Here is a 27500-nt window from a genome sequence, read left to right as displayed (position 1 = left end):
AGTTTAAAATAAGTACCAGGGGATGATTTGTTCGATCAAAACCTTTGGAGACGGTGTCCCGAATTGGGTGCAGTTTAATGACTGCAAAAAATAAAAGGTGGAAAACACTAGGTACTCCACATATTATTGGTAGTTTTCACTTTCAAACTCCACATCTTGCTTATTTCAATTTCAAGAGCGTTGAACTTTGGCAGCTTATCCGCCTACTTCTGAGCAATACATTTGTTACAAGGGATCGAGTTGTCTCTCAGAGTTCATGCATTTTAATCCTAGTCTTTGATAGATATTACTAAACGGTTTGTAACTTAATCCCGCTGTCAGTTTGGACAGGCAGGTATCAGATGATTGTGGCAACGTTACTGTCATGTAAGAAAGAGCCTTGAAAGAAATAAAAGCAGATGTTGATCATGTAACCAGGACAAGACTGTTCGGAGGCGTGGACATCCTCCTCGCGTTGAAGCGTTAAGATGGAGTTCCACCTGGACATCTGATGACTGTTGACATGTGTTGCTTTGGTGGGCGGCGACACACTTTTCCATTTTCCGTTGAAGTGCTGACATACAGCGCAGTGGACATAGCAGCCAACTCGATCGTATCTGTGAACATACACGGACTTATCAAGGATCGAGCAGCCAGAAGTGATGTGGTTAATCATCTCGTTGTACTGATTGCTTAGTTTGCACTTGATGTATTTTATTTCCATAATTATTTGTGGTCAGAATTGGATTTGCGCAGCTAAAATAAACCTTCTGTTTCCACTTTTAGTCCAGTGCTTTTAAGTTATTGCTTGCTTTCACTCTGGTATATTTGTTTTCTACAAGTCAAGGTGGGTGTTGGCCGTGGAGTGGGTTTTCTCTCATTTCCTTTTGTCTGTTTTGGAATCCTGTTTTATTTAAGTATCTATTCTTGTTTTGTTCTTATGTAATTTTTTTCTCAATATAATTTTCAGTCTGTACTTGATTGCTTCCTCAATATAAAAATAAGAAGTGTTCTGTTTTCTTTATGTTAACTTTATGATATTAATAACTTCCTCGTGGTTTGCTTTTAAATATTATCGAGTCCCAATGTTGTTACTTTATAGCGATTTAATATTTATATTGGATTCTGCTTTCCTTGTATGCAGGTCAAGTATATTCTATTCATATTAGTTTTGGACGGTGGCTCCAGATCGCTAAGTGCCAGTCAGCTGCTGGAATGGATTTGATCAACTAACTCTTCTACCATGATTTTCTGACCTTGTGCTTATGTTAGAGACAATTATCATTATTATCATTAAGTGAGAGAGCAGTGCATGCCATCAAAGTGACACTGGGGTAAAATATACGAAGCCCATTATACCCATCATGACTACCCGTCTGATAAGGGTACACCAGGCACATACATCACAACCATATGTGCACGACATGGTGATCTCATATCAAGATAAACATCGTATGACCTTGCAGGTGGGGCACAGTTAGAATTTTCTTCGGGTCGAGTAGCCCGTCTCCCTCAAAAGGTCCCTGAATAAGGATTGTTTAAGGATGTTGAATGAAACACCCATGTTTCCAAAGGTGAATTATCCAAACCCCAACGAATTCCTCTCAACACATGGCTATGATGCTCCCCCACAACTTCTGCTCATGATCAGAGATGCATATATCGTCAGCCACCAAGGGACATGCTCAACTGGTTAAGGTCAAACAACTGACAAGCAAATCTGTGGTATTAAGCAGAATATTTGCTGTAACCCATCTTTTATACAAAGACAAAACAATGTACATGATAACACTTCCGATCAGTTAAGATCAGAAGCGATGAGAGCAACTGCCTAGTATTGCATCAGGGCATTTATTACTATTATTATTATTATTATTATTATTATTATTATTACTACTACTACTACAACAGCAGCAACAACAATAACAACAACAACAACAACAACAACAACAACAACAACAACAACAACAACAACAACAACAACAGCAACAACAGTATGTCAATCTAATGCCTCTCAATTGTATTGGGAAAATTTCTCCCCTGTCAAGAAATAGAAAATGTGCTTTTGTGGCTAAAGTGTTCTTTGACTCATATTTCTAGAAATGCTGGTGCTCCCTGTACCCTTCGTCACATTTTGGTTTTGAATTGCGTCTAGCCAACTTCGTTATATATTGACTGTTCTTTGAGCCACTTCTTCACTACAGTTTTCACTTCCTCATCACTGGATTAATGTTTGCTTCTCAAACCCTCTTTCACGGGGCCGAAGAGATGATAGTCCACAGAGGAAGTGAAAACTGTAGTGAAGAAATGGCTCAAAGAACAGTCAACAGAATTTTACGGGGCAGGGATACATTGCTCTCATTCGAGGGTCGAACATTGCTATTGAGAGAAACGGTGACTATGTTGAGAAGTAGGGATGTGATCCACAGAGGACCAGCTTCATTTTGATGTATGATACATGTTCCTGTGTTGGTAATTCTACCTATCATAAACAAAATGGCATTACCTTTTGACTCACCCTCGTATTTTAGCAAGTGTAAAGGGATTTCTTTTGTACCGTAAACCATTTACCATTTCTGTGGTGCCCCCTCCTTCCCTTGTTGTTCTAAGCATTTGCTTATTTTGCTTTACGGTTAATCCAGCACTGACATACATTCGCCCACGTTGAGCTTCACATAATTTTCGTCTGCCGAATTCACTCCCAATGTATTGGTCGGCCCGGGGCTATAGTAGAAGATACTTGCTCAAGGTGCCGCATAGTGGGTCTGAAGACAAAACCACAAGGTAGCAACACGAGCTTCTTAACCACTCAGTCATTCCTGCATCTTAACCACGCTTCCATGTCAAAAATCTTTCGATTCTATCAATTCCTCAAAATGTTTTGGTAAACCTTATCAATAATGAATGAAGTGCATCAGTCTGTAGCACTAATTACGTTATCAATTTGAGAAACTCATACATCATTCATTGTTCTTTGCACAACCTAGGGGATTGAAATTTCCCCTAAAGAAATATGACTGCAAACGTAAGTGCAGTTGTTTATTCTCATTTAACTCGTTTCCCCGTCTCGACTACGTTGTTTTGATTCTCGTACTATTTTTTCAAACAATACAATTTTCAGCAAGTGATCAACATTCTTTGTACTCTATATTTTCTCAATTTTAATTATATTCTCAAAGATAGATAAATAGCTAAAAAAAACAAAACATTTATAGATTAATTTTTAATGCAAAAAAACCCCAAAAAACTTTTACAATTTATGAAGAGCCTCGTTCAAGTGTTTTGTTGGCAACAATTAGAAGAGTAAGCAATTTCTGTAAATGATATTACGTACCGCAAACAATCGAAGAATTCCTATTTATTCTTTATTCTATTTTATGAATCTGCATATTGGATTTTGGTTGTAACCAATTATTTCATTCAGCTTTCGTTGAAATATTTTAAAAATTGGCTTATTATCTCATCAAATTAATTCCATTTTATTTTATTTCAACTCTTTCATTGTGAAGCTTTCCAAAAGCTTCTTTTGTAGTGCCTCTTTTAATTATCATAATCGCCAGAATGAAAACTATTTACCATTATATTTTGTTGTTTAAACGTTCTTTTGCTTCGATAGATGACTGTAAAACAGTTGGCAATAATACCACAGTAACTGGAAGCCTACAAACTAAGCCGAGATGTTTATGTAAATTCCTGTTTTGGTGTAGTTCCATTGTATAAATCATCTTAGATTTCACCTGAAGACATTGATTAAAATTCCAACTGGCTTCTATAAAAAAACAAAATACTTTCGTAGCGCTTTCTCAAAAACATTTCTTTTATTTTGCAGACATGTGCTACCATATATTCAAAGGTTTTAGATCGCATACTCCTCCTGCTCCCCTCTTTCCCCTCCCCTTCCTCCTCCTCTCCGTCGTCGTCGGGGCATCTAAAAATTATGAAGGAAACTATGGTGGGAGTTTCTTCTAAATGTTTGCATGGATAGAAATTCATTGAGAAATTTTAGACATTAGTACCTTTTTACCTTTCGTCGCTTGTCTTTTACTTGTTTCGGTCATTGGACTGCGGCCATGCTGGGGCACCGTCTTCAAGGATTTTAGTTGAAGAGATCGACTCCAGTTCAAGTTTTTTTTTCAGCTCTGGTATTTATTCTATTGGTGTTGTTTGCCGAAGCGCTAAGTTACAGAAACGTAAAGAACCCAACACTGGTTATTAGGCGGTGGGTGAGATAAACACAAGCAAAGACGCACATAGTTACACACATATACACACACTCTCTCACACACATATACGACTGGTCAAATTCACTCACAATGCTCTGGCCGGTCTGGAGCTATAGTAGAAAACACTAGCCCAAGGTGTCACGCAGTCGGACTGAACCCGAAACTTCAACAGAATTTACATCCTTTCAGAGGATATAAAACTCTGCAGTCTCTAATTTCTCTCTTGTTGACATTTACCTGAAGCAAGACTTCGTCCGAAACGTTACATTTTCCATTGTCCCAATTGCAACTTCACAGTATTCTTTTTATCGATTTTATTAAATAATATAATAGGCGTAGGCGTGACTGTGTGTTAAGTAGCTGGCTTACCAGCCACATGGTTCCGGATTCAGTCCTACTGCGTGGCGCTTTGGGCAAGTGTCTTCTACTATAGCCTCGGACCGACCAAAGCCTTGAGAGTGGATTTGGTAGACGGAAACTGAAAGAAGCCCGTCGTATATATGCATATGTATATATATGTGTATGTGTGTTTGTGTGTCAGTGTTTGTCCCCCCAACATCGCTTGACAACTGATGCTCATGTGTTTACGTTCTCGTAACTTAGCGGTTCGGCAAAAGTGACCGATAGAATAAGTACTAGGCATACAAATATAAGTCTTGGGGTCGATTTGCTCGACTAAAGGCGGTGCTCCAGCATGGCCATAGTCAAATGAATGAAACAAGTAAAAAACAACAACGACAACAAAAAAAAAGAGTATAAGTCTTGCCAACTCAGAGCAACACAAGCCGATTTCCGTGCCAGTCAGTGTCCGGAAAGTCCAAGTAGGTTATCGTTTACTTATAAACTATCGGACTCGGAGTTTGATAGTTTATATTCTGGAATTGTTGAACATGGAAATTAAACCTGTGAATTCTTTCATTCAATAGCTGTTGATAAATATCATACATTACTCTTTTACTTATTTCAGTCATTTTACTGTAGCCATGCTGGAGCACCGCCTTTAGTCGAGCAAATCGACCCCAGGACTTATTCTTTGTAAGCTTAGTACTTATTCTATCGGTCATACATACATACATACATACATACATACATACATGCATACATACATACAGGCATATATATATATATATATATATACCAACATATATACAGATGTGTTTTTGTACATAAAATGCACTCCTTTCCTTACACTCATTACATATGTCATGACGAAAAACCATCTGCAAATACTAGATTATGGTAGGAATATTCAAAGCAACGAATTACAAACATGGTGGGTGGGGTGGGGAATAGGACTGGGTGAGATGAGGGAAGAAAAAAAAATCATTACTTTGCGATTCCGAGTTTATGTCGGAAGATTCAAACACCGTCTGATTGTTACTTTTTTTTCTCTACAATGTCATAAATGAACCGTAAGTCTTACTTATTGTTGATACCATAAAACTGATTTAAGACTAGAAAAATATTGCGATTACAAACGGAAACGTTTATTGTAAAAATTTCAAAGCATTTATTATTTGAATTCGAAATGTTTATTCTTACAAGTAGAATTATTTATAAATTTTATAATAGACAATTTTGTAAAGATGATCTCTGGTATGTGTTAACACCAGAATATAAAATAACAAACAAGTTGGAATAACAAACATGATATTTTAATCTTTCTTTTTTCTTTTACTATTTAAATATTTGAAAATTTTTTTTTGTACGAATTTATTGATCTATAAGGCTGTCTGCACTGTGAAAAATTCCAATAATGATTGTAATTTCAAAGGTAGTAGAGAGATTTTTTTGAAGACAAGAAATAATTTGTTATTATCGCAGCAAATTGCACGGCTGTATGTTTTGAATTGTATGAAAATAGAAGAATTATTTAAAATATAAATGTTGGCGAGCGAGAAAAATGTGTTAGGAAATATTTAAGTCAAACGTGTAATTTATGGCTTGTCTACTCATAACTTGACTCTCGAGAGTACCAATCGACCGTAATAGAAAATATGGGTTATTTGGTTGTAAGCAGCGGAAGTACTGTAATTAACGAGTGTTGTGTGAGATTTCAATATGGAGTTCAACTAACGGTTTCAAATTTTGGTACAAGGCCAGCAATCTCGTGGAAGGGGTTAAATCGATCACATCGACACCAGTACACAACTGGTACTTATTTTATCGACCCCGAAAGGATAAAAGGCAAAGTTGATCTCGGCTGCATTTGAACTTAGAACGTAAAGTCGGAAGAAATACTGCTAAGCAGTTTGTCAGGCGTGCTAACCATTCCCTCAGCTCGCTTCCTTATGATGGAGATCATATATCATCACGTGTATTATTTGGAGAAGATACTGAACCTTCCACTGTCTTAGACTGCATAATATGAAGACAGGCTAACGAGAGAACCTCTATTTGGCTGCTCGACCTCTAGATATAGCAGCGAGCTTTTTCTCGGATTATACTTTATGGTATCAGAAGAAACATTGGATAATATAATCATGAATGCTCCCAAAGAACCATGTTTGTGGTATTTTGGACAATGATTCTGCTCAATCAGGGCTGGCCTGGGGATAAACTAGGTCAATAACAGTGATACAGGAAGACAAATCTTCTATGTTTGCCATTGGAACCAATATTTAAGGTGAAGCACATAAGTTATAGGTGGAGGCGCGTGACTTAGTGGTTAGGGTGTCAGCATCATGATCATAAGATTGTGGTTTCGATTCCTGGACCGAGCGACACTTTGTGTTCTTGAGCAAAACACTTCATTTCACGTTGCTCCAGTCCACTCAGCTGGCAAAAATGAGTAACGCTGCGATGGACTGGCGTCCCGTCCAGCTGGGGAACACATACACCATTAAAATCGGGAAACCGGGCCCATGAGCCTAACTAGGCTTTAAAAAAAGGGCGCATTTCTTTTTTATTTTACATAAGTTATAGCTGGTAGAGAATAGAATTAAAATAAAATGATTATGTCTGAATTTCAATAAGTATTCTAGACTTTGTACACACACACACACACACACACACACACACACACACACACACACACACACACACACACACACACATCATATATATATACACGGTACATATATGTGTGTGTCTGTCCTGTACCCATATATGCATGTATATATACATATATATGTAGGTATGTACATATATGTATGCATATATGCATATATTTATATATTATTTATATTATTATATGATCGAACGCCACGCATACTTTTCCAAGTAAGTTTTATCTTAAGATGCTCACTCTTATTCTATCCCTTCTCTGTCTATCAATCTCCCTCTCTTGTTCTTCTTCCTTTCTGTTTTTCTCTCCCACCCTTTCCCTATTCTTCTCCTCTCCTCTTCACCGTTCCCCTTCTCTCTCTCTGTCACTCTTCCTCCTTGATTCTCTCTTGGAGAGGAATAACTGACAGAAAATGTCAGACAGACAGGTCAGTTATTCCTCTCCAATTTTTTGTAAATTCTTAAATATATCTCCTTCTGTATATATATATATATATATATATATATATATATATATATATATATATATATATATATATATATATATATATATATATATACTACCAAACAAACATGATTTTTATTGAACTCAAAATACTTATTGTAGTCCCTTTCTTGAATACTTTCTTGTAAATTGTTTTTAACATTTTCCTATCGTTATCAAAGACTGTATAACTGTGTTTTAATACTTTTCTGATAACCAGTACTTAACACAACAAAGCTTGTACAAAGGCTTACATTTTACTTTTGATAATCGTTTTCTAAAAAAGTGAAACCGGTCAAGTCAATAAACATCTCTAAGACATTTGCATTTTCAAACTTTCTTTCTATATTTTCACTCGTGCGGTACTTTACAACTTTACTTATACACACACACACACACACACACACACACACACACACACATACACACACACACACACACACACACACACACACACACACACACACACACACACACACACACACACATATATATAAAAGCAGATTTTTCTGAAGCAGCTACCTATTTCAATGAAATCAGGAAAGTTTAAAACAAGATTGACAGAATTTTATGTCTGCTATATCTGGCAGCCATGTCTAGCTAATAACTTGTTAGCTATCGAAAAAAATGAGTGATCATGTTCTGTTTGGCTCGCAGTGCTAGCAGATCCATAGGAAAATTTACATGCAACATATGGAACTTTCTCAAAGACACAACGTAGTACATGAGCTAGGAATTGAATCCTCAATTTTACGATCCTGAGTTTAACATTCTCACCACTAGGATACACACTTCGTTTATTTAATATTCACGAAATAAATGCCGTGGATTTTAACAGATTTGTGTTTTTCAAACGGTTCATTCTTGATGTAATTACCACACACACACACACACACACACACACACACACACACACACACACACACACACACACACACACACACACACACACACACTCGCATCACAAATGTGTTTCAGTTTTTCCAAGGTACAGTTTTAGTTTGCATAATCTTCTAAGTGGAATCTTCTTTGGCAAGCTTCGAAGCACGTTAGACATACATACATTAGAAACAGTGAGGTCCTAGAATGTGGTTGGATAACGAACAGTGTACAGGAGTTAATAAAGATTTCCACATGTTATAAAAATTCTTATTCAAAAAATTGCTTTGTGGATTCAGATATTACGGAAAACGGGAAATAATACATTTTTTATTGTTTCACATTAAAATTTCTATATATTGAAAACACTAAATATTGACCCAATACTTGTGACAAAATAGAGAAGTAATTAATTATATTTTGTACAAAATATTTTGTACGCAGTAAATGTTAAAATTTCGTTATTAAGACTTCTCCTTCCAATAAAATCTATCTTTGACAATTCTGAATATGTTTTAAATGCCAGAGAAAATACAAAGCTACTTTTTCATCGTTTCACATTTATATTTATTTATAAATCTATATTATCCAGGTATTTTCTCAATAAATCGGACAGTTATTTTTATGATAATTGAAGTTTATTGAAACATAATTATAAATATTCAAACATTCTACGCACACACACACACACACACACACACACACACACACACACACACACACACACACATATATATATTGTCCCAGTACTTATGATAAAATAGACGAATAATTATATTTTTATATATATATATATATATATATATATATGTATATATATATATATATATATATATATATATATATGTATATATATATACACAGATGGGTGCGTGTGTGTGCGCGTATGTATATGTCCCACTGACATATTCATTTATATCTGTTGCTTAAAATATTTATTATCGTTGTTCTGTAGTAAACTACCAAAGATGGCCACGATTTCAATTCACTTAAGGGACAAAAGTACACGGGCACAAGGCCCGAAATTTTTTGGGGAGGGAGCCAGTCGATTAGATCGACCACAGTATGCAACTGGTACTTAATTTATCGACTCCGAAACGATGAAAGGCAAAGTCGACCTCGGCGGAATTTGAACTCAAAACGTAACGGTAGACGAAATACCACTAAGCATTCGCCCGGTGTGCTAACGTCTCTGCTAGCTTGCCGCCTTCACGACGGTCGCTTTTACTTCCACTTAATATACTAAATCTAGTTATATATATATATATGTATATATATATATATATATATATATATATATATATATATATATATATATATATATATATATATATATATATATATATATATATATATATATATATATATATATATATATATATATATATATATATATATATATATATATATATATATACACACACACACACATATGTGTGTGTGTGTATAAAGTACAAAAATTATATTGAGTATAAATAATTCTATATTAAGGTGAAGCTATGTAGATCTCAGATGTAAACGCAAGCATATTTCTCCATAAATATATCCAAAATGCCGAAGGAGTTCTTTGTATGAATTGTATAAATGAATCATCGTTTTAAAATATTGGATAAAATTTTACATTTACAATTAAAACTAAATCTTTATTGATCGGAGAATAGGTGAGAAAAAAAAATATAAGCGACTGTTATGTTGTGCAAACCAGAAGCATTTGATTTGGGAATCATTTTTAATTATATGTAATTGTTTCTTCTGTCGCAGACACAATTATAGCGCATTAGTCTTCAGATAAAAAATAATTGTAACGTAAGTTAGAATAAATAATTAATAGACAAATGGAGAAGTAAAATATAATTTGATGATAAAAATACAATATATTAGTTACATACACGCATACAAACTTACATACATACATACATACATACATGCGTGTGTTTGCGTATATATTTATGCATGTGTTTATGTATGTAACTGCCCATGTCCATATGTGTGTATCTGCGCGCGCGCGCGCGCGTGTGTGTAATACAAAGGAGTGTTGCGCACATGTGGATACAAAGATGAGCGAGGAAAATCTTCTCACTTTTCCGTATCTTTATACTATTTATCTTTGTAGATTCTTGTACAGAAATTCACGAATATCACGATGCTTCACCTTCCGGGTGCGCCTGGTTCATAGGATGATTTTAAGACAACACACACGCGCGCACCCCCACCCCACACACACAAATTGTTACACTTGGAGAGGATGGTCATATTTTGCCGATTAAACGCACACTATATATTTGGTCTCCACTTCAACAGGGTTATTATCATTTTTATTTCTTTGTCAAAGGTCTTTCGTCACACATCCTGTGACCTCTGCAGTCTCTTCAGTCACTTTTTTTTCCATGTTTCTCCTCTTGCTTTGCTTAGTCCATTTTCTCTTTCTGTAGTCTGCTTTCTTCCAAGGAATCTAGTGCTCTTAGCTTAGTTTTTCCTCGGAGCTGGCCAGATTGGAGCAGTCTCCAGTATAACCAGCCGAAACTGCAAAAATGATCTGGAACTCGACTAAAGAAAGAAAACTTCGAATGACCCGTCCGTGTTTTTTCTTGTCCCTTTTTGTATCATCTGTCTGGATGTTTTTTGTCACCTGTTGCGTTGCGTTCTTGTCCCATTTTATATTCTCTTTTATATGTGTATATATATATATATATATATATATATATATATATATGCGAGTAAAAATAAATACAAAAGGGGGGGGTTGTATGATTGTGTATAGAGGAATATATTATTTTGTTTAAAAGAGTTCCAACACTGTCTGTTTTTTATGTTTTATTTATATTCCTGCAAAACCAATGTGGGATATAGAATATGGAATATACAATATATAATATAATATACAATATATAATATAAAATAAAAATGGATGGTACTATGAAATAAAGTATTGAATGTCTTATTGAATATATGGAATATGTCTTATTGAATAGATGAAATATTGAGTGTTCAATATAAAGGATTAAATATATATATATATATATATATATATATATATATATATATATATATATATATATATACATATATATATATATATATATATATATATATATATATATATATATATATATATATATATATATATATATATATATATATATATGTATGTATGTATGTATGTATGTATGTATGTATGTATGTATGTATGTTTGTATGTGTTACTTATGTTCCTCTTGAAAGAGTTCAAGCCGATTGCAACGAAGCGGGAAGACTATTTGAGTTAAAAGAGTTCCCTTTGTTTGTAAATATGGGACTGGTGTGTGCATCTAGCCATCCAAAGAATCTTAAATGGAGAATCTTTGGCATGCCGAATAGATTTTCACTGTACCGCTAATAGACAGGATTTGGAGAATGCACGTCAGTTTCTTTTGCTCCTTGCTTGAGAAACCCAATATTTTCCGGTTTTGGGGCAAACCTGTCGGTACATAGTCCAATGGACCGATGATGATTGGTACAAATAAAAATTTATTGTCAACGTGCAAAAGCTGTTCCGCATTAAATCACCATAAATCTTCTCTTTTTCTTGGACTTTTGATGATACATTTACAATAATTCATCGCCATATCGCGGTTCACCAATCGCGGTTCACCAATCGCGATTCACCAATCGCGGTTCACCAATCGCGGTTCACCAATCGCGGTTCATTATTTAAGCTTATGTCGATTCCTCCGTGGTGTTGTTTTGCATTTATAATAAAATAAATATATACAAATTATAAAAATAATTTAAAAAATATACAGTATAGTACTGTTTCTACTTCGCAGATTTTCACTTATCGCTGGGGTGTGGTGTGGTATAAATAACACCCGCAATAGTCGAGGGATTACTGTACAGCATTTGGGCAGCTAACCTCTATAACATTGCCTGACTTTTGTAAGTCTGTATGAATGTATTTGACAGCTTTGCGCCATTTCTTTGCCTCGAACGAAGTGCATCTCTTACATTGGCTCAGTGGTAGGAGTAGAGAATAACCGATAGGATCTTACCTAGTACTTACCGAATACCAATTTAGTTATCTAATCCTTGCCTACTATTAAAAGTCATCTTCAGCAGAATGTGAATCCACAGCATAGAATCAGCGAAATAAAACACAAAACCACATGTTATCCTGAGATTTATCTTTACTACCAATCCACCGCCTTGTCAGAGTTAATAAGAAACAACTTAGCAACAAATAATTACATGTTACATGACATTTCATGATTAACGATATTTCATAATTTGTTTTTATCGTCCATTTTTCCCCCTGTTATTAATTTAACATTTATTTAATAATGTTGATGTCCAATTGTTAATAAACAAGTAGGTGTTGACGTAACATGTTCCGACAGCGGATTAAAGAAAAGACTTCGTGAAAAATAATTCAGTAATACAGGCGGTGGGATGGTTGTGCAGTTAAGAAGCTCGGTTTGTAATCACATATATATATATATATATGCATATATGGGTACAGGACGTCACCAACTGTGTAAACAACATGAAGTACGAAAACAAAAGAGTTAAATACGCAAACAGCGAGAGAAAAAATGGAAAACAGGACAAATAAACACAAAGAACGACCCTTCATCAGTTGTTGGCTGTGTCTCTACTCCTCATTTCGAGCATTCAACGACAATATGAGTCTTCAAAGACAGTTGCTCCCATAAATTCCAAAATAAAATTTGGGATTTATGGAGGATGAAAGCTGTGTGTGTGTGTGTGTGTGTGTGTGTGTGTGTGTGTGTGTGTGTGTGTGTGTGTATGTGTGTGTGTGTGTGTGTGTGTGTGTGTATGTGTGTGTGTGCTGGCAAATAATTTTTACTCTAGAGTACTGTTACTGAAGTCTCACGTTGAGAGATTTACAAATAGTAATTTTCTATTTTATTAGATCAGTAACTGTGTGTCACTTTGAAAACTATATATTTCGAACAAGAATTTAGCAGCGCCATCTCTAACCGAACAGTTATTCTGTACTGATGAATGGAAATAACCCAGAAATCGCGATACACAGATATTGTCTTGTGCTGAGTGAGGATGCTAAGTTCTCTTGTTCGAAAATATAAGGACAGAGATAGTGTGTCGTATAGCCAGCTGGGGACGATGTCTCCTGGGGCTAAATAGCAGTAGCATTCGTCCTAACCAGGACTGTCACGTTATGTTGGCAAATAATCTTTACTCTCTCTCTCTCTCTCTCTCTCTCTCTCTCTCTCTCTATATATATATATATATATATATATATATATATATATATATGTGTGTGTGTGTGTGTGTGTGTGTGTGTGTGTGTGTGTGTGTGTGTGTGTGTCTGCTACCACCGCTTGACAACCAGTGTTGATTTGTTTGCATCTCAGAAAGAGAACGATACAACAAAGCTTAAAAATAAGCGCTGAGGTCGATCTCCTTCCAAGGAGGTGCGCCAGCATGGCCGCAGTCCAGTGACTGACGCAAGTGAAAGAGAAAAGATATGCTAATAAGGTGCTCTGCCATTGAGTCAGCGTCACCATATCGTGTAATTTCAATCTATCTTATCTGTAAGATCGATGGATTTCCATTTAAATGACTGACAGAAGAAACCTGGATAACAACTTAAGATGGATTTTCGTTGTAAAACTGCACGGCGCAATGTAATTAGTGGTGCGAAAAATTCTGGATTGTCATTCTAGATTCGGTAATTCCAAGAGTATGTTAATTGCGTTTTCGATAAAAGTGGAGCAGAAAACCAATTTATTTCGCCACTCGTGTGTGTGATATCTATGTCACTTCTATTCTATGTCCACCGAACACAATAAGATAAAAGAATAGAAGAATAGCGGAGTATAATTACTGTAATACTAGATTAATTTCATGCGTTGAATTTATTTGATAACCCATTAATTAAAGAAAATGAGATTACAAATTTATCGCTGACACGCTCGTTAATTATTATAGTTTTAACAGATTATTTTTGATTTAAAATACATACATAAATTCTAGAAAGTTGGGTGAGTTAAATCAAATTAGTCTTCTGTTTATTCTTTATACGATCCGGTCGATGCGAATATGCTAATCACTGCTGTATCCGTCACAGGAGAACAGCTTTTTCCTGTACGCCGACTGTCTTGCTCTAATGAATCAAGCACGCCACTTGTTATAATGAATTAAGCGTGTTTCCAACACAGAGTCGTCGTAAGGCAGTTGTTCTCTTGTGATGAAACACAACAGCGATTAGCATATTTGCGTTCGTATTAACCCGAACGCATTAAGAATAAATATGGAAGTCATCGTTTCGATACTTGTAGCTCATCGTACAAATAACGACATATTTCCACTATTCTTTTGCTGGTTTCAGTTACTTGACAATATAAAATCTTGGACATAATCTAGCTCCAATCTTATTCATTTCTATTCATCAAACTGCTTGGTTAACGCATTTTAGAATGTTACCTCGCTTTACAGGTTTACACAGATATGCCCCATCGCATATAAGCGTCCCCTAACGCATTATATAGTCCCTTGCAGATAAACCTTCGTTTATTTATGTTTAATATCCTTATGCGACAAAAAGATTTCCAAGGGATTCCTCCTGCGTGAAGATTATATAGTTAAGCGCTGGCTAGCATACTTAAAATAGTAAATATAAAAAAAGATTTTGTCCATCAATAGAAATCCCACGCGTAATGAAATAATTTGCGTTCATGAAGTTAAGGGAGAAAATTCCAACATTGAAATTAGTTAAAGATTAAATTGGACATACATTGGGCATGTTTCGGTTTTATTAACTCTTCTCAATGAATTATAATCTAACACGAATTTAGCTGAACTTTCACAAAAACGAGATTTTGAGAAGATATGCTTTATCATGAAGAATGCACAGATAAGTGTGGCTTTACATATCTAAAGAAGTTAACGGAAAAGTTTAATTAATGCAAATTACATTCGTAATTAAAAGAAAAGTCATTAGCGTTCATGGTATTACTTGTCAGGGAAAGCAAGAAAATACGGAAATTGAAATTGATTACAAATTAAAATGGTGATATTATGTATGTATGTATGTATGTATGTATGTCTGTATGTATGTATGTATGTATGTATGTATGTATGTATGTATGTATGTATGTATGTATATATATATATATATATATATATATATATATATATATATATATATGTATATATATATATATATATATATATATATATATATATATATATATATGTATATATATATATATATATATATATATATATATATATATATATATATATATATATATACATATATATACACACACAAATATATATATAGAAAAAGTGGGAGAGGGAGTGTGCGAGAGAGAGAGAGAGAGAGAGAGTGAGGTAGAGAAAGAGACAGAGAGAGAAAGTGAGAGAGAATGAATGAGATAGAAAAGAGTGAAAATCTCTCCATGTATATGCATCCACTCTTTTCTCTTCTTCATATGTATATATATATATATATATATATATATATATATATATATATATATATATATATATATATATATATGAGTGTGTGTGTGTATGTATACATATATATATATATGTATACATATACATACTTATACTATATGTATGAGTGTAATAATGTATGCATACATATAATATATAATAGGATTAGTGTAAGTTACTATTCGTAGTCAAACTTAAAGTCTGAAATGCTATTCAGATTTCTGAGTATAACTCTCTCTCCCACTCTTTCTGTCTGCCTCTCTCCCTCTTTCTCTAAATATATATGTGTGTCTTGGCTGACATCAAATCAGGTTATATACGTTGACATAAATACTTCCATTTCCGACATTAAATACAAACCAACTTATAAAATGCGGTGGGTATAGAATGCATTCTTACATAGATTCGTACAACTTACCAATGTACATTGTTAGACACTTCCATACCAACAGACAAGCAAAATGAGCAACGATCTAAAGACGGAGACTCTGGGTCAAGAGGACTCTCCTAATCCCAACCACTCTTTGACATGTCTTTTTTTTCATCCCTCGGGGTGTCCAAAGGCCACCATACTCGTGATCGTGTTGCTGGCTTTATCATAAACAGTCCGGTCATGAAACGGGTTGTAGTGGGTTACATGTAACCAGTAGCACTCGAAAGTGATCTGACGCCTCCCCACATGTATATATGTGTAAATATGTGTATATGTTTGTGTGTGTATTATTTAAGAAGACAGAGTGTCATTTGACATAGATTTAACTATTATCTTTTGGAGGTCGAGCGGCAGCGTAGGAGATCCCTCGTGAATGTGAAAGCCAGATGGCATCGCGCACTGAAGAACGTTCCCTTGTCACACATAAATGAGAAGCCATTACTAAATATTCGATACATAGTAGTAATGGTGGCATTTCCATGTTTCCCAGGTAGAGAAGACAATGTTGAGTATGTTACAATAGAATTTCGCATAATCTATTGCATTCTTATGCGACATGCTTTCAAATGTGTACTAGATGCATGGGAAGGAATGCATCGATGAAAGCATCCCAAGCTTCTGTACAAGGAGTGTAATGTGCCCCTTTAAAGCTAAATACATTGGATGCACTTATTGTAAAAACAAGTAAACTGCTTAGTCTGAACCACAACGAGGCTGATACTGTCTTCTGATACAGGAAACATTATTGATATAATGAGCTTGATGACTGCTACTCTACAGAGGTAAACATCTGATACAAATCTTTCTATCAGAGATATGTTTAAAGCAAACCAATAAAGTAGTTATAACTGTTTTTGGGATCTCGTTCATACCAATCTGTATCAGTGTAGTAGATATTTTAATAAATAGTTATAGAATAACACTGAAAAGCTGAGTGCTTTTAAGAAAATAACAAAATATTGGCGGCCAACCAATCAATCAATTAATCAAGAAATCATCGGAATATCTGAAAGATAAGAAATATTCCCGATTTCAGTTTAGCATGTTGTATTCGGGAGAGAAACAGGATCTTTTTCCATTGGTAAAAAATTCGAAAAATAAACCAGGGAAACATAAACACATATGTACATAAAACATACAGAAACGTAATACATACATAACATATATATATATATATGCGTTACATACACAAATAATCCTTTTGTACTGGAAGCGCAAGGCCTCAAATTTGAGGGAAGGGATTAAGTCTATTAGATCGACCCCAGTGCGTAACTGGTACTTATTTAATCGACACCGAAAGGGTGAAAGCTAAAGTCAGCCTCAGCGGAATTTGATCTCAGAACGTGAAGACGGACGAAATACCGCAAAGAATTTTGCCCAGCGTGCTCACAGTACTGCCAGCTCGCTACCCCTCTTTTTTTTTTTACATACATAAATAATAAGAAGGATGCAGTAAGCAATTCGTTTTGTTACATAATTTCACACTTGTTTCATTGATATTTTATCAGAGGAGTATTGTTTAGATATCATTATTTAATATGTGTAATAATATATCGCATTGGTATTATTACATCAATATTGCAAAATTAACGACTCATCAGGTTAATGTACAAAATCCATTTGCTAGATGAACTTACATTTTCAGGGACAGATGAACCTGTATTTTCAAGAATATATACACTTCGTCCAAGATGTTTTATTACTTCATTTGTATATCATTTGTACATAATAGTTAAAGCAAAAAGGAAAATTCATCGGTTTATGGTCAGGGTTGGGTTGGGGTTAGGGAATCGATACATTACATACAAACATAATATACATAACAAACACATACAAGCATATATATATATATATATATATATATATATATATATATATATATATATATATATATATATATATATATGTGTGTGTGTGTGTGTGTGTGTGTGTGTGTGTGTGTGTGTGTGTGTGTGTGTGTGTATGTATGTATATAGTGAGAATTTACAAAAAAACAACAAAAGACGAAGACGGGTGTGTAAACAACAAACAGATGTATTAGTTTGACACTTGGGAAGTGAGAAAGTCTTTTACGTTTCGAGCCTACGCTCTTCGACAGAAAGGAACACAGAAATAAACAGGGAGAGAAAATAGAAAATAGAAAATACAATGCGTACACACTTTGCAGCTACAAGCCATTAAAGGTATAGTGAAAATATGTAAAACATTCTAGAAATTTGACCTGTATTAAGTGCGTATATAGACATATCGACGTATGTAAGCGTATGCATACATACATATCTACATAAAGTAAATCAAATGCAAAAAGTAAAAGGAAGGGAAGAACCTATAGAGTAGAAGTTACAAAGTAAGAGTATAACGTTTCAGAGAAAGTCCTTCGTTAGATACAAGAGAAAGACCAGGAAAAGTGGAAAAGGGAAAAGAGGGAAGCGAACCAGGGAATAAATGCATGTGATTAGGTTCACATGTTCGACCTCATATATATGCAAATACATATTCGAATACTGCAATTGATGTTGTCTAAATTTCAATGAAAGAACTTCGTTTCTGAGTTAGGAACCGGATCTCTGTCTGATAAATTCCGAAAGTAAAATCAGAACACCGTCTGTACCAAAAGTGAGCAACTGGCCTTGATAAATGAAGGAAACGCCTAGTAAGGGAATTCTGTGTGTGTGTGTGTGTGTGTGTGTGTGTGTGTGTGTGTGTGTGTGTGTGTGTGTGTGTGTGTGTGTGTGTGTGTGTGTGTGTGTGTGTATGTGTATGTGTAGGACTGTTTCTTTCAGTTTCTGTCTACCAAAACCACTCACAAAGATTTGACTGGCTTGGGGCTGCAACCATTTAAAATTAAATCCAGATGTTTTTAAACTGTTTATCCCATACTACGACGAAAAAATAAGAAAGTAGGTGTAACCTTAAGGAGATTTAGCTGCTATTTCTAGCAGGTCAAGCGGCCATGTAGTACCTTCACCTCCTTACTGACTCGTCTGCACGGGTACTTATCTATGTATGTATTCTTATATTGATTTCTACTTTCTTTTACATTCCTTTTACAGTCACGAATTGATCAAGGCCTAGAAATTGCTATAAATGACATTTTGGAATGGTTTGCATATTTCAACAATTCTTGCTAACAGAAACTACTTGACATATTTGCAAGAATTCTTTTGACGGAGAAAATAAAATATGCGTGCAATATATAGAATTTAGTTGTCAAGCAGATATAACCATAACATAATCAATATTTGAAAAAGGAAATATCCATTGATACCTGACATGTGATTTGTATTTTATAGATCTATATTATAGATCCGCACTAATATACTATAATCAATAGTACGTGTAAGAGAATGGCAGACGTGCATTTAATTTTATCTTCTTTAACGCAAAAAGCCACATTATATATTCAGGAAACAATATCGTATTAAGTTTCAAGGGGCTAACCCTCCCACCAGGTGGAGCCGTAGTCACAAGCGGTGTGAAGCAGGGGCCTGAATTCGATGCTAAAATTGTGGGTGCTGTTACAGTAATACGCCGCTCCAGTATTCGATCCTCTGAAAGGGCATAAATGATGCGCCCTGTCTTCAAAAAGAAAACTTTTCCCAGTTCCCTTGAATTTTGAGAATAGCTCCCACCGAAGTGGCAGGGGAAGGCTGTCTTGCTCTTGGCGGCCCCGTTGAGTATTTGAGGGATCACTACGTAAAGCTGTCTGTGATACTGATACCTAAAGTTGGTATTGTGAGTTGGGAGGGGAATACGATATTTAATATACTAGCTGGTGTACCCGGTAATTCCCGGGGGTAAACATGTTCTATTGAAACGCCTTATTACTCTGATATAGGAAAGCAATTTCGTTACAACTGCCACAAAAGGTGTATTTTCCGTCACGAAAAAGAACAAGAACCTGTCAGCTGGAGGTGGGAGAGATTATTGGAGGTTGGCGAGAGAAGTTTTCGGAGATTGGCGAGAAAGATTGTCGGAGGTTGGTGAGAAAGGATATATGAATATATTAATAAAGTGTTTGAAGAAAGAGCAATAATAACGTTCACACTCACTGATGATCGCTCTCAGTAACTGCCCTTAGCTTACCGAGTTCTTGTTTTTATAACTATCGAAAAGCAGCCAGAAGGATATACATATTTTTGAGAACAAATGATTTCGTTGGAGGTCTGTTATCTCCATTCCGGCCAGTGGTGGCCTAGAAGAGATTAGAAGGGTGAAGTGGCAAAGATATGATTCTGCTTAGTGAAGGCATCTGGAAAATGTATAACTGCTGTCATTCAACAGAAAAACTATTGTTTTACCGTGAGAAAAGTGCCGTTGAAGTGTTAAGTGAAAGTTGGCAATCAAGGATCGAATCCACGCCATGCCTGCATAAAGTCACTACAAATACATTGTGGAATAAAAAAATTATCTACTGCCTTGGAAAAAGTGTAACTGTAAAAATGCAGAATTATCGGAGTAATAGGCATTCAAAAAAGTATGTATGTATAGAAATGTATGAATGAAGTATTTAAGGTTTAAGATTCAAATTAAGGAAGTGCAATAATAGTGTTTAGCAGTTCAAAACTGAGTAGTGAAATGCAGAATTAGGTCGGCTGATCGTGAGAATCAGATATTGACTGCTTCGCTAAAAACTGCAGGTGGTATGGGTTATTTCCCTTGGGTTGTTTAAATAAATATTAGTAATATGGAGTAGATAGAAGGATCCATTGGAGGGGCCCTATTATCGATTTTTCCCAGCAATCTAAGTATGTCACTAGTTTTCCAGACATGAGTTTTACTCATGTATCGAATAAAGTAATATTGTCTGCAAAGATTAGAAATTGTACACACAAAAAAATCAATATTCAAAGTAATCGAACATAAACAATGAAATGGGCTATTTCCCTTGAGTGTTAAAAAATTATTGTTCAGGTGCTATGGGTTATTTCCCTTGGGTGTTTAAAAAATTAGTTATATGAGGTAGATATAAAAGTCCCATCCAGGAGCCGTATTATCGATTTTTTCAACAATCTAAATATGTCATGAGGTTTCCAGACATGAGTTCTTATCACGTGTCAAGTTTCATCAAAATCAATAAAACGATGTAGGAGGAGTTAGATAACAACGTCACAATCAAACACACACACGGATTTTCCACATATATAGTATATATATACAGGGTGCATCATATATGCCCTTGCAATGGCCCTCTTAGCCTTTGTTCAATGTCCACCCTTTTCATTTTAACTGTCGTCTGTACTGTGTGTAAGTTGGTCCTATTAATATAAATATCCAGATATTTATACTTAAAATTTCATCACATGAGAGTCTCCACATTTTGCTTTCTCTCGTTTTGCATATATACATGTCTACATATTTTGTATTTTATACCCAAACTATTTAATATTTAATATATTTGATGTATCTAATTTGTTTATCCGCATAATTGCCTCTATACATACACACACACACACACACACACACACACACACACACACACACACACACACACATATAATATACACAAATATACTTACACAGAGCATAAAATGATAGAATACTAAGCAGAGAATACATAATTACTTAACTCAACGGCTGTCTCAGGAAGTTCGGTGTTACGTAATAATCGTAATTATAATATTCTGCTTGTTCCTATCTGTCTTTTTTTCGTATATTACACTTGCGTTATAAAGAGAAGTTCTAAATTAAATGGGGAAATATATATAGAGAGAGAGAGAAGGAGAGAGAGAGAGACTAGGAGAAAAGAAAGAACGAAACAAAGAATGATAATAAATAAACGAAAAGTGAATAGTTGAATCAGTGAAAAAATACGAAAGAGAATGAGAGAGAGAGAGAAAGAGAGAGAGAGAGAGAGAGAGAGAGAGTCTGGGAGAGAGAAAAAGTCTATATTATTAGAGAGAGGGAATGGGAGGTAGAAGGTTTATATTATTCTGCATTTGTCTTGTATAAACGAAGGCACGATCGAAATGTTTAACATAATGAAACAATGTAACGAAGATCTATAAATTTACGCTTTAAAAGATATATCGGTAGATAGTTAAATTAAACTGGAATTAACTCCGCAAATAACTGGGAGAGCGTTATTATTCAAATTTTTTCTTTTTTTTATGTTATTGGGTTTAAATCCTTATCAATATTATGAAAGTAAACAGATACACAGATCAACAGAAGGGAAAGTAAATACGATACGTTACTTAGACAGGCGGACGGATAGACAGGCGGACGGATAGACCGGCGAGCAAGCAGGTAGGCTGGTGAACCTACCGATGTATCAAAAGATATGCAAATTGAGTCATATATTAATAGATATACGAATAGATAGATCGCTGAACAGAAGTGAAATGAAAATATAAATATATATATATATAGCAAATATTTTCTATTGGTAAATAACTCGAACTAAGCCTTGTTGGTGGTTGGACAGCAAACAGTATCGTTTGCTTAGATATTTTAATTTCTTAAAATTCCCCCACTTAACGCAGGCGATTTAATGCAATTAACTGTGGTCTGCTCAATCGAAAACGTTTATTTATAAAATATGGACGACGATTAGACGACATTAGCTAAAAAGAAAAAGAACGAAAAGGATTAGTTTTCATTAAACATAGGCGCAGGCGTGGCTGTGTGGTAATAAGGTTGCTTCTCAAACGACATGGTTCCGGGTTCAGTCCCACTGCGGTAGACGGAAACTGAAAGAAACTAAGGCGGTGTGCACGTCGGGCGAAATGCTTAGCGGTATTTCGTCTGCGCTATGTTCTGAGTTCAAATTCCGCCTTTCATTCTTTCGGGGTCGATTGAATAAGTACCAGTTACGCACTGGGGTCGATATAATCTACTTAACTCGTTTGTCTGTCCTTGTTTGTCCCCTCTGTGCATAGCCCCTTGTGGGCAGTAAAGAAATGAAGAAACTGAAAGAAACCCGTCATATATATATATATATATATATATATATATATATATAAGTTACGGCGACATAAACACACCAGCATCGGTTTTCAAGCAATGGCAGAGGTACAAACACAGACACACTCAAATAAACCCGGACACATATACATACATACATACATACATATACATATATGTATATATATATATATATATATATATATATATATTTATATATATATATGTGTGTGTGGGTTTATGTGAGTGTGTCTGTGTTTGTACCCCTGCCATTGCTTGAAAACCGATGCTGGTGTGTTTATGCCCACGTAACTTTGTGGTTCGGTAAAAGACACCTATAAAATAAGTACTAAGCTTACAAAGAATAAGTCCTGGGATCGATTTCTTGGATAAAAACCCTTTATGGCGGTGCTCCAGCATGACCACAGTGAAATAACTGAAACAAGTAAAAGAATAAAAGACTGTACTACATGTAGGATTGTGTCAGCCTTCACAATAATTGCAGAGAATCCACTTCAATACCAGGTCGTGGCACTCTGTCGGTTGCGACGACGAGGGTTCCAGTTGATCCGATCAACGGAACAGCCTTCTCCTGAAATTAACGTGCCACTGGCTGAGCACTCCACAGACACGTGTACCCTTAACATAATTCTAGGGGACAATCAGCATGACACAGAGTGTGGCTAGGCTGACCCTTTTGAAATACAGGTATAACAGAAACAGGAAGAAAGAGTGAGAGAAAGTTGTAGTGAAAGAGTACAGCAAGGTTCGCCACCATCCCCTGCCGGAGCCTCGTGGAGCTTTAGGTGTCTTCGCTCAATAAACACTCACAACGCCCGGTTTGGGAATCGAAACCGCGATTGTACGAGTACGATTCCGCTGTCCTAACCACTGGGCCATTGCGCCTCCACACAATAATATAATAATAGAACGTGATAGATGTTCTCTCAGAGATTTTCAAATGAGTGGTTAGTACAGATAAATGTCAGTGTTTCGACTTTTATCGAATTTATGATCCAAAGACAGCTTGTCAAAATGTTCGAATGCTTGCAGAAGTGTGAATAATAGCTTTAATCCAATGACACCAAAATTATAGGAAGGCGTTAAATCATACTAAATTATCTCCGCTGTGTTTTCATGCATAACGATGTATAAAAGAAGTTTTTTTTTTCTACAAGGCCCAGATAATGGGACAAGAGAAATTTTGAATTTATGACAAAATGCGGGAGAACAAAAAAAAAGTGTATGTGTATACATTGCGTACGTACAGATATGCATACATACATACATATACATGCACAGACCCACGTATGTATGTATGTATGTATGTATGTATGTATGTATGTATGTATGTATGTATGTATATGTGTGTGTGTGTGTATTTAAAGAGAGAGTGAGAGAGAGAGAGACAGACAGACAGAGAAGGAAAATTTTGACATTGTCTTCGGAATATCCGGTGGTAAACTGAAACTGATACATACCGAGAGTTCTTCAATTCAATGCTAAATTGTTTTTCAGGTATAACTTCCCATAAACACAAACATTAATAATAATAATAATAATAATAATAATAATAATAATAATAATAATAATAATGATAATAATAATAATAATAGAAATAACGAATTTCTAAATCTCTCAGTGAGATTTAAGCAGTAGTGGTGCGATAAAGTAGTTGTATACTGCCAACTTAACGTGACAGTCCCAATAAGGGAATACACTACTGCTGTTTAGCCCTACGAAGCCAGACCTCTTCCTATTAGGCCTTGACACACTTTCTGTGCCCTTAGTATATCCATACAAAGCTTAGACAGATTTCTTCAGCTAGCCCGCCATGCTACTTCAGGCTGATGACGAGCAATGACTCAGAAACATGTCCCTGAATGCAGGCTGGGATGGTTGGAGGAGTTTGTCTCCCCTACTATAATAATAATAGAAGTTCAGAAAAATAGTGTTCATGGAAACTGCACTTATCCTACATAAAATACTATGTTATCCAAAATTTTAAAACAAACTTTCTTATGTCTTCTTAAACATTCTCTAGAACAATAATTTGTGCAAAACCAAATATATGGCACCCTAGGCATAACACCAACTTGAACTTCTAACTTGTTGTCTCCTGAGGTCTCTGGGTGAGACTTGGAGTCAACTTATACAGATACAAAGCAAAAGTCAAACATAACATAATAACAATAACTGCCCTGACGCAGTACCAGGCAGTGGCTCCCATCGATTCGGTTCTTAACTGATTGCAATTGTTAACATGTATATGTCTTGTCTTGGTGTAAGAGATGAGCTACAGCAAATATTCTGCTCAATACGATAAATTTGCTTTACGTTTGCTTGACCTTAACCTGTTGAGCATGTCCCTTTGTGGCTGATAATATGTGCATCTCTGATCATGAGCTGGAGTTGTGGAGGAGCATTATAGCAATGGGCTGAGAGGGATTCTATGTGATTTGAATGATTCACCCTTGGAAACGTGGTATTTTTCGTTCATCGTCCATAGACAGCCCTTATTCAGGGACATTTTGAGCGGGTCGAGCTACTCGATCTGATTAAAAATCTAACTGGGCCCCACCTGCGAGGTCATACGCTGTTTATCTTGTTAAGAGATCACCATGTCACGCATATATGATTGTGATGCATATACTTGGTGTACTCTTATCAGACAAATGGGTGTATTGGGCTTCGTAAATTTGTACCCTAGCGTCACTTTGGTGGGGTGTGCTGCTCTCTCACTCAATAATAATAATAATAATAATAATAATAATAATAATAATAATAATAATAATAATAATAATAATAATAATAACAACGATAATAATAACGATAATAATTACGATAATAATAACGATAATAATAATAAAAAAATATTCAGACAAATACATAACAAAAACACCAGGAGATACAAGTATATATAACATACAGAAAATAGCACTATGAGGCACCGCACACATCCTACGTAAAGCACTCTCAATACAGTGAAAATAATAACGCCACAACACACCACAGCACATACCCAAGGTACACAGAGTTACACTCGGTAGTGCAATGAAAGCACGTAAAAAAATAAAACTACTGAATAATGATAATAATAATAATGATCGCAGTGCCAGACAGCGGCTCTCATGGCTTCTGATCTTAATTGATTGGAAGTGTTATCATGTACATTGCTTTGTCTTGGTATAAAAGATGGGTTACAACAAATATTCTGCTTAATACTAGATTTGCTTGTTAGTTGCTTGACTATAACCAGTTGAGTATGTCCCTTGGTGGCTGACGATATGTGCATCTCTGATCATGAGCAGAAGTAGTCGGGGAGCATCATAGCCATGTGTTGAAAGGAATTCTTTGGGGTTTGAATAATTCACCTTTGGAAACATGGGTGTTTTGCTCAACATCCTTAAGCAAACCTTATTCAGGGACCTTTTGAGAGGGATGGGCTACTCGATCTGAAGAAAATTCTAACTGGGCCCCCACCTGCAAGGTCATGCGCTGTTTATATTGATATGAGATCACCATGTCGCGCACATATGATTGTGATGCATGAGCCTGGTGTACCCTTATCAGACGGGTAGTCATGATGGATATATTAGGCTTCGTATATTTGAACCCCAGTGTCACTTTGATGGCATGCAATGCTCTCTCACCCAATAATAATAATAATAATATCATACATTATGTATGTCCGTAAATGTACACATACACAGATGTACACACATACGCATACATACATGCATACATATACACACAAATACATGTACATGTCTCTCTCACTCAATCTCTCTCTGTGTATATATATATATATATGTTTGTGTGTACTCGTACTTCGCATTTTTTGTACGAGTTTCGTGACGTCGTGTGCCCAGATATGCATATATATATATGGGAGATTATACAAAAAATAACAACAGACGAGGACAGGTGGTGTAAATAACAAAAGTATATATTAGTATGACGCTCGGGAATACGGAAAGTCTTTGACGTTTCGAGCTACGCTCTTCAACAGAAAGAATACGGAGACAAGGAGAAAAACACGGAGAAAAAAAATTGAATAGTGTTCAGTCAACGGTCAATCATAATAATGCATATATATATATATATATATATATATATATAT

General features: G+C 35.4%; 1 protein-coding gene across 3 annotated transcripts in view; it reads right to left on the bottom strand.

The window, feature by feature from the left end:
- The window catches only part of LOC106870565 (neuropeptide FF receptor 2), a 90455-nt gene that overhangs the window by 59053 nt on the left and 3902 nt on the right, over positions 1-27500 (bottom strand). The window contains exon 2 of one of the 3 annotated variants that reach the window (XM_089355615.1): positions 22669-22734. The exons of the other annotated variants lie outside the window; for them this stretch is intronic. The gene's annotated coding sequence lies outside the window, so the exon portion shown is untranslated. The remainder of the gene's footprint in view (positions 1-22668; positions 22735-27500) is intronic. 3 annotated transcript variants of the gene reach the window in all.

The sequence above is a fragment of the Octopus bimaculoides genome, chromosome 7 (assembly GCF_046866305.1).
Source record: "Octopus bimaculoides isolate indiv1 chromosome 7, ASM4686630v1, whole genome shotgun sequence".
In the NCBI taxonomy this organism is placed as follows: Eukaryota; Metazoa; Mollusca; class Cephalopoda; order Octopoda; family Octopodidae; genus Octopus; species Octopus bimaculoides.
Note: the sequence above shows the minus strand (reverse complement) of the source record. Positions and strands in the feature narration are given on the sequence as shown.